Source organism: Leuciscus leuciscus, assembly GCF_965113295.1.
Source record: "Leuciscus leuciscus genome assembly, chromosome: 21".
Classification (NCBI taxonomy): Eukaryota; Metazoa; Chordata; class Actinopteri; order Cypriniformes; family Leuciscidae; genus Leuciscus; species Leuciscus leuciscus.
Genome location: NC_138745.1, coordinates 31726901 through 31741481, shown reverse-complemented (window position 1 = coordinate 31741481; position 14581 = coordinate 31726901). Strand labels below are relative to the sequence as shown.

At 37.0% G+C, this 14581-nt stretch overlaps 1 protein-coding gene across 1 annotated transcript in view; it reads right to left on the bottom strand.

Annotated features, from left to right (window-relative positions):
* cdh12b (cadherin 12b) overlaps positions 1 to 13913 on the bottom strand; it is a 144073-nt gene extending 130160 nt beyond the window's left edge. The window contains exon 1 of the mRNA XM_082151890.1: positions 13298 to 13913. The gene's annotated coding sequence lies outside the window, so the exon portion shown is untranslated. The remainder of the gene's footprint in view (positions 1 to 13297) is intronic.
* Positions 13914 to 14581: the final 668 nt, after the last annotated feature.

Here is a 14581-nt window from a genome sequence, read left to right as displayed (position 1 = left end):
TATTTACAACACAACACAATCCAAAAATACAAATGACAAAAGAGCACATTGAAAACAATGATCCAAAGACAGAGACCTTTGTGCCATTCCTAAAAACATTGTACATACCTTTAATTTCCAAGGTGTTTGATTTTCACTTTACCATGTTCATGTACAGAGACTCAGGTGAATGTTGAAGTCAGCAGGACTCAGTTGCATCTGGTCCCTGAAAGAAAAAAAAAAAAGAAAAAACTGTGAACATACTGATATCAAGAGAAACTATAGGGCTGCACGATTTTGGGAATAGATTTTAGATTTTTCTGGTTAAAATTTATTTTTAAAATTCACAGAATACACACACACACACACGTTTCCAACAATATATAATGAACACCAGGTTTGTTGTGCCTTGTAGGCATAGGCTACGCAGTGCTGCATAAAATAATAATAACAATAAATTAAATCTTCCAAAAGATTTCAAGAACAACTACGCTAGAGAAAAATATATTGATTATCATATGTTACTTCAAATGTTTCCATTCGTTATTATGATATGAAATGAGATAATAGTAAAAACATAAAGCCTAATGTTTGGTGCATTTTTCCTTTCAAACGCAATCGCGCTCCAAAATATGTTACATTCAAACCCACAGCGCGCTCCAAAATATGATACATTAAAACCCACAGCGCGCTCCAAAATATGATACATTCAAACGCACAGCGCGCTCCAAAATATGATACTCAAACCCACAGCGCGCTCCAAAATATGATACATTCAAACGCCATCGCGCTCCAAAATATTAAACATTATGGTTATACACATCTATGTTTGAGCAGATATCCACAAACAGTATTTAACAGGAAACACGGGTCTAAATAGTATAATATTCACCATATATCTAGCAACAGTTCAGCAATGTGAAGTTTATGCAACAATAGGCTACCATAAACTAATAAGTAAGAATTTCTTACCTTACATATTTCTTGTCTTCAAATCGCGTTCTTCTTCTTCTGAGTTAAATCCAATGTAAGCTCAGACGTGTCTTCCAAACTCGACGAAAAGCAGAGACTTGTGAAGTGTTTTGGTGTTTTGTGTTTGAGGTAACGAGGGCGTTCGCGTCCCATGTGGAGATTTGCATGTGAATCTCTTTTGCGCGAGTGGGCGTGTCGAATTAAAAAGTAATTAGCAAGCGTTTGAGAAGCTGGACATCCTGTTGGTTTTATACAAATTACTTCAACAGAGAATATTTGTTTTCAGTTTGAATCCGATCATTTAAAAGTACACACTTAAATGTGTATAAAGGTATATGGCTCATAAATGTGTGAGAAGTATTCGCTGAGTTTTGATTCAGTTTATAGACGTGCTCAAGAAAAAAAAGTTCACCGCGACGGAGAGGCAGAACGCACACCCTGTTTATTTTCTTTATTTTACAAAAGCACAATATTTTGATTTGATTGTAAGTGGACACATACAAAAGTAGAAATATCACAGATTATTTTTTTATATTTCTTTTTTCTGTATAACCATAAATGACGGAGTAATTTAAGTTTATGTTGCTGCTATGTGAAAAAAATCCAGCAAAACGCGTCGGCGCGTTTCTCGACCTCAGAGGGTTAAATGTCGGTGAATATCGCGCGCGAAATTCGTCCCGGTGTGTACGGGCCTTCAGTTACTGTTTTTTGTAACACTTTACTTTAATGTGACGTAGTTACACGTTACTACATGTACTAACTATAGTAATAACAGTAAATTGTGCGTAGTTATTTAATGTTACTCAGTACTTACTTCAGTAAGTAAAATGTAACTACGTCACCATAAAATAAAGTGGATATATTTGTTCAAGTCATATTCATTTATTTTTGTCAAAATCGGCACATAAGTTTAGTGATGGAAATTTTATTTGGCAAGAAAGTGCGAAATTAAACGTGACTTAAATGTATTGACTGGCATGAACTTCAAGTTCACTTGTACATTGATTTTGTGCAGATGTAAATTGTAATATATTTATGTTGTGTATACTGTATTTAATTAATCTCTTATGTGTGCGATACATTTGGGTGAGCAAGTTTTCATACACTGCATTTCAAAACATGTTTAGTAGTTTTGAAATGTCTCTTTAAATTTAATAGAACAGTTTTTTTTATATATATATTTTACCATGTTTTAAAAATGTAATTTATGCTCCTGAATTTTCAGCATCATTACTATAGTCTTGAGTGTCACATGATCCTTCAGAAATCATTCTAATATGCTGATTTGCTGTTCAAGAGAAAAAATTATGGATAATATTTAAATTATTTTGTGGAAACCATATTTTTTATGATTATTTTATGAACAACGTTCAAAAGAACAGAATTTCTTTTAAATCATTTTTTTTTTTTTTTTTGTAAAAATGTAAAAGGCTTAACTGTCACGTTTGATCAATTTAATGCATCCTTACTGAATAAAAGTATTAATTTCTTTAAAAAAAATAATGTCCCAAACTTTTGAATGGTAGTAAAATAAAATAATAATAATAAACAAAAACCCTTTGTTACCGAACATTTTGTTACAATTTTTTATTAATACCTGGTCATAGGTTTGTTTCCCAGGGAACCCCCACATAATAGCTAATTCATGTAACTAAATTCAAATAAATATTTACTATGAATGCTATTCGAGGGTCAAGAGGGATTGAAGGTAATTGTTTGAGGTCACATATAGGCCCGAGATGAGTTTATGTATCAGTCTTTTCTCTGACAGAAAATCTATTCATAGAGAACCTCCCAGCAGTGCTTGACAACATTCAGTTATGGATGAGAAAGAACATGTATTGATGATATTGACGTGACTCTTTGGGGCCTTTTGTCTGAAAGGAGCATCTCTGATGCTTTGAAGTTGCTTCATTGATTTTGTTTAGTGGCTTGTGGCCGAGACTCTCTCCTTGTCACCCCTTCTTTCCTCTTTACTTCCTCTTTTTTTATTGTTTTCTCACAACAACCACTTCAAGTTTTTGATCATCCAACAGTCAGCCTTTTTAGCTCTTTTCCATGCTATCTCCACTGCCATTCAGAAAGGGTGAAAACAGAACAAAAGGGGAAGATAAGAGTCCCCAAGACAGTGGGACACTGTAATATGTCTAGGGGAGACTAGTCAGAGCCCATCTCTGAGGGCCATTAGATTCCCCATTCCCCCCCCCCCATTCCCCCCCCCCCCCCCCAAGTCCTGCAGTCTCCGTAAACTAATAGTCATTCACCTGGTTGACAGGAAATCTTTCCCCTGGTGCCAATGCTAGATGGCTGGGTTGTGTTTAAGGTTACAAAGCCTCGGAGGAGACCATCGGTTCTGTGTGCCTACTCTAGCATTCCCCTGAGCCTTGGGGCTTCACAGGCGACCCAGACTGATGAATGCAGCCAAAGTGGTAAGAGAGATGTGTTGTACAAATGTCTGTCGGTCTGAAAGGATATATTGCGACTGGAAAGGAGAGTTGATGAGAGTTTATCTGGAGAACGGTATCGGCCTCACACAGCTCAACCACAGACTGCTTGCTGTATTTTGCACACAATAAAAAAAAAAAAAGTGAGAGTTCCAGGTTGATTGCTTCAAGTGTCAAAGCATAATGTTTTTTTTATTATTTTTTTTATAAAGTACAAATAGGTATCTATCTATCTATCTATCTATCTATCTATCTATCTATCTATCTATCTATCTATCTATCTATCTATCTATCTATCTATCTATCATCTCTGTCTGTCTGTCTGTCTGTCTGTCTGTCTGTCCGTCCGTCCGTCCGTCCGTCCGTCCGTCCGTCCATCCGTCCTCCTGCCTATGCAGACTTATACATACACTTATGGATAGAGTACAACGTATGTTTGGCAATGTCATGCTGAGATTAATGCAAATGCAGCATATGTGGCAGTATGCAGACACACAGAAATGTTCTTTCTATTTTACACACGTGTGCTCAAACATTTAATGTCCCCTGCTGTAGCGGTGGCATTTTCTGCACGGTTCCGGTACTTCAGCCAGTTTGTTTCTGTCTGGATGTTGTTTCATTGTGTGGGTTTCACTTCGTCCCAGGAAATCCCATGAATATATTTAAAACTTCCTCTACAGCCTGAACACATCAGCTATCCAAATGGAACGGTTCTGTGACAGACATTCACCAATAATAATAATAATAATAATAATAATAGTTAATACCAATTACAGTTTGTTGGACCTGAAAATAGATACAAGAAATTGATCATGTAAAAGACTGAAAGGGATCAAAGCCATCCAGAGATATGCATTAACAGTATGAGGACAGAACAAGTGGATAATGTCACTGCACACACAGCATCCACAGAAAGAAAAGAGGAAGGGTTATACAGGAGAGATATCATGGCACGGCATGTGACAGCAGCACGACACAGCGCAGAACCGCATGCTGGAGAACAGAAATCAGCCGTGGAGAGAGAATAATGCAAACACATTACATGAAATGGTGATCCCAATTATTCAATTTCCATAATGTGACATTTACAACTAAAACAGAATATTTAGAGATAAATACTTTAGGGTGACACTTTATTTGATCAGTCTGGGTTTGAATGAATTGAAATAATTGGTGAATAACTAACAATAATAATAATTTAGCTGGCAGGCTTGCTTGAAAGTTTAGATTTTTTTAAATATATATTTTAATACTTAAAATGTCTATCTTCATGGATAGAGAGAACAGATACCATTAGAACACTAGAACTACACATTTAAAAAAAAAAAAAAATATATATATATATATATATATATATATATATATAATATATAATATATATATATATATATATATATATATATATATATATATATATATACTGTATATATATATATATATAATATCATATATATATATATATATATATATATATATAATATATATATATATATATATATATATATATATATATATATATATATATATATATAATATATAATATATATATATATATATATATATATATATATATATATATATATATATTGCAGTTTTGTACAATGATAAAAGATTGCCAAGTAAAACATGTTAGGCTATGATATTATTAACTGATATTATATCACTCTGCGTACAGCCTTGGTTACATCAGAAAAGTTGTTTCAAAAGCTGAGAATGCACTTTGACACTTTTGCTTTTTTAACAAAACATGATAAATCGTGCACAAAAGGAACAGGGATATTTATTAAAAAAAACTAAATTGGGTCAATTTTGATGTCATGCTGTCTTTTCACATTGCAAGATGCATTTCTTATGTGTCTTTTTTACTGCCTCGTTGTTGTTTTTTTTACAATATTATAATTTGTTGTTGTCTTTATTCTTCTTCCAAGCCACCTCTGCATTGGCAAAGGATTTCTCTTCTTCCTACTTTCCTTTGCTGTTCTTTCTCTCAATGGAAATGCAATAACGTGCGTTCTTCATTGTCTGCAAATCCTTGGAAAAAAATGCAGAGTATGAGAACAAGAGAAAGATTTAAAAATAGGGTGAAAATATTCTTTTTTATATTTGTGGAACATGTTTGACGCTCAGTTGAAGTGTTTATCTCTGGACTGGTATTACACTAAATACATCAAAAGCCAAATTATAGCTAGTATGCAGATGTGTTGAAGCACGATTGTTCATGCTACTGCCATGTATTAGTGTGTGTACGAGTAGTTGCTGGAAACGCGCAGGGAGGATGGAGACAAATCAATATAAACGATGGGGAGAAGTGGCTATCATTCAGGGGGGAAACAGGTGCAATATCTCTCTCAGATAGGAGCCCATCCATCACAGCCAGACTTTAATTTGAGATGTTTAGGCCCCCTTCTGCTGATTGTCTCACAGCAAGTGTGTGTCTGTGTGTGTGTGTGGCAGGTGGAGAGTGACAGTGAGGGGTTACATGTTCAAAATAAAACAAAAAAGCTTGAGAACGGTTGGAGTTCTGACATGGGAGGAAAAAAAGACTCACGTGAAAGTGATGGAAATCAGAGAAAACACAGTGGCTCTGTTCCAATTCCTAGTGCACTGCCTTGGAACCATACAAACTGTAATGGACTGATTTAACATACACAGCAGTTCTGCTCACAAAGTGCACAGCAGTGGACATGTAGCTAACTAACTAAGCAATACCCTAATAAGATTTGAATTTGTCTCTTGTGTCTCTAAACTGCACGTACTTGATCAAAAATACAGTAAAATAGAAATATTGTGAAATATTATTACAATAAAAAAAATGTAAAATACATCTCTGATTATTTTTTTTATTTTTTTATTTTTTTTGGAAACTATATGATACACTTTTTGAGGATTTGTGAATGAACAACCTTAAAAATTACAGCAATTATTTTATAAATAAATATATATATATATATATATATATATATATATTTATCACTATAAATGTTGAATAAAATTGAAAAAAATTGAATATTTTTGTTTTTATTTTTAGGCATTAAGTTTATATTTAACATTTATTTTACTCCATCTGCCATATATTTTCGTAGCTTGTTGCAAAGCATTATGAGATTACCTTCTTTTTGAAGGACATATGGAATGCTGCCTTTGAATTTGGCAAAAAGAAAGCATTTATAATGCCAGCTATGTAGGAAGCTCGGTAGCTTTTGAAACAGAGGTAGTTAATGTTTTGCTGTTGCTTTAACCTTGAAACGCCTCAAAATGATTTTTATTCAGTTTTCTTTATTTACTTATTTCAGGCTGCTATATGTTGAATAGATTGTGCATTGTAGTTGGTGCCTTATACATTTCAAAACTTTCAGAATAGCAGTAACAATGGCAGCCATGACATATCTGTAACCGTACCAAGGTGACATGTCAATTGTGCGCGAGTAGACGCATGTACACGAACGCACACACTCAAGCAGCTCTCCCTGTGATAAAACAGTGTAGAAATGAGTCCCTTTATTGAAGCTTTAAACTACATATGGCCCAAGGTGAAGGGAGTCCAAATAATCTCAATTATTGATCGGCGTTGGGCAGAGGGCTCTCCGCAGGAGTGTTTTGCAGCTGTGAGTGTTGATGCCAGGCATATCCGGATGAGTGATCTGGTCGGATCTCTCGCTCTGGATGAAAATGATAATGGATACTCAGATACACACACGCACACACCCAAGTTCAATACCAGGAGCTATCATCACTGCGGACACGGAGGAGGGTATGAGCAGCTGCTCTGTCTTCCCATTAAAATTACATGGGAGAAAAGAAAAGAGCAGAGACAGGAAAGCAAGAAGTAAGATCTTAGAAATCAAGAACGAGATTGAAATAACCACAGCAAAGAAAGAAAGAACTAAAGGCATAGTTCACCTAAAACTGAAAATTCTGTCATCTTAATGTTGTTCCCTGTATGGCTTTCTTTTTTTCTTTTTTTTCGTACAACACTTGCGCTTTTTCCAAGCAGCTACAATAAATGTTGACTGGAGCTTTCAGGCATCAAAAAAGCACAATGAAATATCATACAATATATCCATATATGTATATTTTAAGTCTTATGGAGTCAAGTAGAATTGAAATATGTAGAATTTTGTGATTTAAAAGACCAAAAGTCATAATTAACTGACAGTCTTCCTGTCCAGTGGCCTGTTATCCATGGCAACAAGAATATTAAGTGCAATTAATGAATCATTCAGACTGGATTCTCATTCTGAACCAAACCTACTGATTATTTGAATCATTAAAATGAATAAAGTGGTGAGGTGTCATTTCAAACAAAAATAGGCCAAAACGGAGGTCATTTGGAGTTCGTTTTGGGAGTTCGAAATAGCTTTGCCAAAGCGAAGTTCGCTTCAGCTGGTAAACACCTTTGAACTGCCATTGGTCCGTGGCGATTACGTAATATTAATTATGTGTGCTCTGGGACACTGGCTTCTTTGACAGTTCAGTTCTCCTGTTCAGTCCGTGGCGGTCAGACTTCCACGAGTAAAAACATGAACACACCGAAAAGCCGCTTTTAGCACAAACTGAAGTTATGACTCGACGCCTGTGAAGAGATGACTCAACGCTGGCGATATGTTATGCCCTAAATTAATACATGATTAACTAACTGTATGTACATTTCTGAAATGCACTTTCTGTAAAGCTGCTTTGAAACAATATGTATTGTGAAAAGCGCTATACAAATACATTTGAATTGAATTGAATTGAATTGAATTAATTCTAAGTGAATAAGACACTGGCACTGTTTTTACATGTTTAAAACTGTAAAGATGCTTGTGTATCTGCAGTACATTGTATAAAGTGTGATATAAATAAACGTGACGTGTCTTTACTGGAGTGCCAAATTCCAGAGCTGGTAACATCATATGCTTTCTTAATGGCTGTCATTTTAGTTGTGTGTTTATTTTGTTATTGAGAGGAAAGCACGCGACACATATTCTTCTAAACGCGTCGGTATGTCCGGCAACTTATGACATGCAACTTCAAACTTCTTTTTACCACTAAACGAAGAACGAAAAAAATAATTTTGCTGTGAGCTATATTGACTAGCCGTCAAAAAATGTCTGTGAATAAGTTAAATTTCTCTTTTCCTGTCACCTATTGTGTGGAATCTGAAAACAGAACGCTTTTATGATGCCTTTTTTTTTAAGCTTGAAAGCTTCAGTGCACATTTAATATAATTTAATGGAAAAGAGCATAGAAAACCTTCACATTTTCTCTTTTGTGTTCTGCAGAAGAAAGTCATACGCGTTTGAAACAACATTAGGCTGAGTAAATGACGACGGAGCTGTCATTTTTGGATGAACTATTCCTTGAAATGTCTATGGCCTTGTTGACTTTGGCATTATAAGGGTTCAGCTGGCCCGTCGCATCATCTCTCTGCCACCCATTCAGTCTCCAGGATATCTGAAGGCCCTCGTTAATCACACAATAAGTACACGGGATTACCATGGATCTTTCCTGCAGCCTACGGCTCCGTGCGCCACACCAGAGAGGATATCCTCCTCTGTACAGCACTGCCCAGTCATTCACTCCCTCAGTGCTCTTTCACTGCATCAGCGATGGCTTTCTTTAAAGAGAGAGCTTATTCAGCTGCATTATGCATTGAGATCACTTTAAGAGAGAACTCGAGATAAGCGGCTCAGGTTTGTGTGAATGAAAAGAGCCATTGGGCTGGTTGAAATGAGGAACTTGATGCTTTGGTGTGTCAAGGGAGTGTAAAATGTGTAAAGGACGTGTTGTGAAGTATATCTCTGGGCCATATCATACACTTTGGCAGGATTTTATTTTCTCTGAAGTCCACTTATAATGTTAAAGGTTTCTTGACGCAGAAACAGTTGTAATTTAGTTCTTCATGAGCATTTGTCTCCTCCTCTCTGACCTTTGGAGTTAACTGCAAGCATTTAAGCTATTTTTCACAGGAAAATATTTTTCAAATCGAATCAGATTTTCAAAATATGAGAGACCGCAAAGATGACAATAAAAAAATCATAGCTTTAACCGTTTTGTTTCTATAGTGTGTGTAGTGCTGCGATGTGACCAAGACAGCACAGCACACACAAACAGATTCCATTCACAAACAACCAGAGTCCCGACTGTGAACACGGAAAATCTCGCAAAATCTCTTGCGGTCAAACGTGACTTTAGAGTAGACGAACATGGCGGATGACGGGCACGAAGAAATGACGATAATAGTGTTTGGAATGCTTTTTACAGAACATTTTTGGGGAAAAAAGAAAAAGGTTTGGATGATGTCGTGTTATGCCTCTGTCTTCCATCAGCTTGCTTTCTGATATCGTTTCGTTCCACGTGACAATCTACAGAGCGTGTTCGCGTTTATTCGCAGAGTTCTAAATATTTAACATGTTGGATATTTAAGATTTGAGATTGGTCTGAAGACATCAGACATTCTTCCAAGCAGATTCAATCACTCTTAATATACATCACACCACAAGAAAATCTGATAGATAATCTGTAGAACTATCAAGATAATCGGGACTTTACCAAGGATTGAATGGGGAGAATTGGGCCCAAAATTGGCCTGGTTATCTTGTAGTGTGTGTGTGTAATCAAAAGGTGATTAGCTTTATTTTGATTGTTAATGCAGACATTAGTGTTTATATCCAAATTATAAGATTTTATCTCAGTATTTCTGTGATCATTTGGATACTTGTAACTTAAATAATGAAACTGTCTCTTTGAAAAGACGTTTGTGAAGCTGTTTCATACCTAAACATGACAACTGCTCTCTCTGGCTCAGCGAGAACACAGATTTTAATGTTCCTATATGATTTTGTCAAAAGGTTTAATAGAAACAGGCGAATCGTTTTCATTTAGGAATAAGCTCGCATGGGTGTTTAAATCGAGATAACAATCTTTTACCGATTAATCGTGCAGCTCTACTCTATGTTTATGTGCTTTTTGAATGACCCCTTTTGCAGAGTTTTTTTCATAATTGTCTGGTTGGACTGGGAACAGAGCATGTCTGAGAGGAAAAAAATTAAAAGAGGAAGTAAAACTCTTTGGTCCATGATATGGTGTTTAATTTGGTCATTTTATGGAGATGGATAGGCTGGGGGTTTTATGGGAATGGTATAGGGGCACGTTCAAGGTTAATCTGAATGTTTAGGTCTATAGTACGCACACACCCACACTCAAATATATCAGTGTTTCCAGCTGTTATTGACCCTTGTGTTCATGTCCCTGGACCAGTTCCACTTTATGTCATCATTTTCTCGCAATTCCAATTGAATTCTGATGAGAGGGACGTAGGGACATGTCAAATCTTACACTCCTCCCGATCCCCTCCGTCTCAGGGTTCCCATCTGCTTTGAGCTGATTAGACCTCATTTAGCTCACCCTCAAAGCCGTCTCTCCCTCAGAGCTGTCTCTCTCTCCATCAGTGCTGATTGTCTCTCTCTGTGAGCTGTCCGTCTCTGGTGTTACCAACTGGTCAAAAGAGGATTCCTCATTAAACCCAATGCTAGTGCATCTGCTATTTCGCTCTGGGGAATTGGACCCTTGTTGGGACGCGTCTTTGTTTTCACCAGAAGCTCAGATCACTAGGAGCTCTGCTTCCTCTACTGTCTGCTCTGATCTCTGTCACAAAAGCAAACCCAAGACCTGCCAGCTCTGAGTTTCTAAAGTATGTTCAGGAGGGATCTTTGGATTGTCCCTGCCTACTGATTTCAGACACTGATTGAAGCCTGGTGTTTCCTGTCTTTGTAAAGGCTGGCTTGATCTAGGGAAAAGATAGGATGTGTTTCGGCTTCATCTGTGAGTTAAATTTTGTCCACTGACTGTTGTGCATTCATCTTTTATTCTTTTTTTTCTTTCTTTTTTGTCCTAGAGCGTCCCACAAATCCGTGCAACCTTTAACAGATGGACGGGATCAGCTTTTTTTAACATGGGACTGCAATTGCAATGCCGCAACAGATCAAATGAAAATAGGTGGATAATACAGTTAGAGATGGGCAGATATTGTGTCGTATTCCTGGCACATCACATCATCTGATTTATGACAGCTAGAGGCAGAGTCTGGATGAATTTAAGTGGATGTCACAGCTCACCTCCTATTATTTTTAACATTGTTTTCTACTTTGTGGTTTATTCTAGGAATGCTGATTCTGAATTTTACTATCCAGAAGGGATTATGCCACACCTCCCCCAACACACACACACATAACAGCTGCCACAATATGGTTGTTCAAACAACCACTGAACATTATATAAATGTTTTCTCTAAGGGAAAACTTACCACCAGAGTGTGACTCTACTAGAGTATATTTGGTTACACATGCCATAACGAGTAACTCTGAAAGTCATGAAATGCTTTCAAAACAGATTTATGACATGAATTGTGGATTTGATCTTTATATTAAACCTGCAGATGATGTTCTTTTTGCATTTTAATGCAATGTGCAATGCAAGAAATGCCATTTTTAAGTGTCTGAAGTGTTCCCTACAAGCAAACATGTTAGTCTGAGACCACTTGTTACAAGGGCTGTTTTGCAACCTATTTCCTAAAATCTGAATGAACTCAACAAGAGAAAAACCTGATGATCATGTCCTCCAGCATGATTTGAAATTATCGAAAGACCATTTTGTGCTTCAGTGGAAGCAAGAACATCTGGTCTTTTGTATTAATGAATTCACTTGGCTAATTTCACAAATTTGTTTACATTTTTTATAATTATCAAACCCCAAGACTTTACTTATTTCTAGGTTTAAATGGTAAAAATGTATATTGAGATATTTCCATCCCTAAATCAAATAATAATAATATTAATAATAATAATTATTATTATTATTATGATAAATTATTATTCCTCTTTTCTTGACACGCTATTATAAAAGTCAAGTTGTGCATTTTCAGCTATCACATAAGTCTTGCATTTGTTTATCCAAATCAGCATGGCACATCTACCTCCTAAAAACAAAGAAATACAGTAGAGTGCATGTTTTTTTTGTACGTGGTTCATATATTCCGCTTGAGGTCTAATCCCTCTCGCATGTCACAAAATCCATAATCTCTGTGAGATTAAATTAATATGTACATAAACACCAGTGCTTTGTACATGAATATCTCTATTAATAGAATGACAATGATGTGTGAGATTTAGCAAGTGCATTATGTGGATTAAGTATCATACTCATAATTCACAACACGCTGAAACTGTTCATTGCACTGCTGTTTCATCTGGGAACAAACTGTCAGTAGAGCCACTTGAGATATCCAGCGCTGCAAGTAATGTTTCTGTGTTTTCTAGTCCCTCAAAAGCACTTGAAGCAAGACCTTGATGTTGCCCAAATGTCTCTTGGCAGAGCTCTTTTTGAGCCAATGTTTCACTACTTTGTGGCAGTAAGAAACGAAGCACACCTCTGCTTTTATATGTAAATATTGCCTCACACAATTGAAGCTCACACACACTCATGTATACGAGTGTTTGCACTGGTGGGTTGCAATCAGAATTACCACTCCAATCTCTGCAAACATCAAGCCAGTTTTCACCTGACTGAAGAGTCAGCAAAACAACCTTCCCTCAGCCTCCACAGTCAAACTCTCATGCCTTCCAAAAACGAGGGCAAAACTGTTAAGGGTGCAGGGATTAATCATGAGCATGTTTCCTTCTGGACTCTTAGCACTGAAAGTATTGCAGCTTACATGGCTGTGCGATTGAGGATAAACGCTCATAATTGAGGATGCTGACAGGTCAGTGATTTATCAGTGGCTTGAGAGGAACGCAACACTTACACCAAGAGTTATGAGCTCTCCGCGCTCCCTAACTGTTCATTACTGACCTGGTAAGAAAGTCCACATCAGCAAAACACACTCACACATCCAGGAGATTTGTGCACAGAAAATGCCCTACCTTAATTGAGTCCTTTTCCACCGGCCAAAATGATAGATTGATGCTGGAAACCAGTAAAATCCAAAACGCTTCACAAACTCTCTTCCTTCATCTGTCCTCAGCCTCTTTTCAATCCTCGTTTCACCTTGCCTTCCTTGTTTTTAGTTCCTTGTTTTCTCATTTACTCTCTCTCTCTCTCATGAGTCTATCGTTCTTTTTCATCCTGTAGGCTACAGTACAGAAGCGGAGACAGATGCGCGTGCCGCCAGTGAGGAAAGAAATAAGGTTGAACGAGCGCACGCGCGCGAGAGAGAGAGTGCTGAAGTGTACGTCCCTGCGGGTTTAGAATAAACAGAGCGCTCGCGAGTGTGTGTGAGAGAGAGAGTGACAGTGAGTGAACTGGTCGGAGAGGAAAAGACCGAGCGGAATGAGGGAGCGCTTTGCTGACTGGCTCGCGGCTCTGCGGTCCGTGGCGCGCGTGATTGGAGAGAGTGCGACCCCTGTCAGGTCTCCGGAGTGAGGGATCTTCATCAACTACATTAGAGAGATGGAGCCTCCCCTCTATCCCTCCCTTCACTCCTCCCTCCCTTCCGTCAGTCCCGCAGAGAAGCAACGATCTGTGTGGTCATCGCAGGAATATGCTAATCCCGTTCTCGGCGTCTCACGGGAACGGTTTTATTATTTTATTATTTATTTATTTATTAGCAAACTAATACACTTGCAGATGTCCTGTGTTAGACTCTCTCTCTCTCTCTCTCTCTCTCTCTCTCTCTCTCTCTCTCTCTCTCTCTCTCTCTCTCTCTCTCTCTCTCGCATTTCGGAGCAGAATAAAGTTGTTTCAAAGTGCGACTATATTTGATTTGAATTACTGTATGGAAGATCTTGTCACTTGATGTTGTAATGGGGCTTTTTATTTGAAGATGTTTTTTGGGTGTAATTTGTTACAAATCAAATCTCTCTCTCTCTCTCTCTATATATATATATATATATATATACACACATATAGATAGATAGATAGATAGATAGATAGATAGATAGTAGGCATAGATAGTCTAAATCAAGAATTGAATTATGTTTTGTTGTGAAAATTGTGTTGTGTGATTGTTGAATGAATTGATTGAGTTGAGTTCCTCTTCCTGTCAATCCAATTTAACATCCAATTTAGTTGAGTTGAGACCACTAGGGATGTTTTATTTATTTTTAAAACTAATCCTTTCTTTCATTACAGAATATTTTATAAGCATAATATTTTGGTTGAAATTTGGTGCAATGCTGCTAAACAGGAACTTTTTGCATGGGTAGTTG